The following is a 1,301-nucleotide window of genomic DNA, read 5'->3' on the forward strand; positions in this document are numbered from 1 at the left end:
GGCTATCGTGCACACATGATGTCCCATAACCAGCGGCGCGCATAGGTACTGGTGTGGCAGTTACTATAAGTAACCAAGGAGCGGAACATCGCGTACAGTTATGCGAATTAAAGACCGTTGTTAGCCATTGGATTACGCTACCATGCATAGTCGAAACCTCATAATCAGCGTCGCACACAGACACGAGCCCAGCGTTTGCGATAGTGTAGTGGTCTGGCTACCCAATAAGTTAGTTTACCAGGAGTGTGTGGCAAAGAAATAAAAATAATAACGCTAGGTTGGGTATACAAAAATAAGGAGACCGGATGGAACAGACTCACTAACATTTGTTCTCTTTAAAATAGTTTGTCGTTGGCCTAGGTCAGCGAATAAACAATAATCCAAGCATGTTGGTCCAGACGTCTTCTTCTGAACAGTTCCCACATATATTAGATTCCGAAGATGTCTGAAATGTTTTGGTACCAGAGTTAGTACATGAGACTCGCGAATGACCGCTGCAAGCGCGAGCAAAATCAGAAGAGAGAGTCGAAGCACGTGGCCACGCTTGTATTATGTGAAATCGTACAAGTGCGCGTTTTTGTAGTTTTTCGTATTCAAACAAAAAACGATTAAGCAATTGATGAAATACGTAGTGTCATAATGGAAGTAAAATAAAGGTACAAAACGCCACACTACTCCCCCACTACAGCGTTGACCGTGAAAGGGGAAAACGCTCGAATAACTAAAGTAACGAATCACAAGTTTGTGGTGTTTTGCAAATCAATGTTACACTCTCCCCATTTTCTACTCTCTTCATATAAACTTCAGTTGCAATTTGTAAACACTGTACACGTGTCATGACATTTTGTTTTATTGTACCAATAAGTACATTAAAATCGAAAATGGAGAAATACACAATTTCTTGGCGCGACTTCCCTGCCTTTTGCTGAGTCAGTGAAATTGCATCCGATTGAACTGATTGCTGTTTGCTGAAGTTGTGAGATTGGATTATTGTGTTTGTGTGTGAACTGTTGAACGTCACAAAAACTCCTTGTGACAATTTTCAGCTGTGATAAATCCCTACCGTGGAATTTGCTTCTAACACTCCAACTATCAGTGGAGAATATCCTTCTTTACTCTGGATATATTCTTCGCCGCCGAATACGATTACTGCACAACATTTCGTGTAGTGGGATTACTGGACCCCCAATTTGGTGAGTCTGTTCCATTCACTTGTTCATTTCTTATTGCCATTTGTTGTTTCTAATCTGATATTTTGATTGTATATTTTATTGAACACGCATACTTAGGTCCTTGTCCGC

The sequence above is a fragment of the Opisthorchis viverrini genome (genome assembly GCF_000715545.1).
Source record: "Opisthorchis viverrini unplaced genomic scaffold opera_v5_11, whole genome shotgun sequence".
NCBI classification, from domain to species: domain Eukaryota; kingdom Metazoa; phylum Platyhelminthes; class Trematoda; order Opisthorchiida; family Opisthorchiidae; genus Opisthorchis; species Opisthorchis viverrini.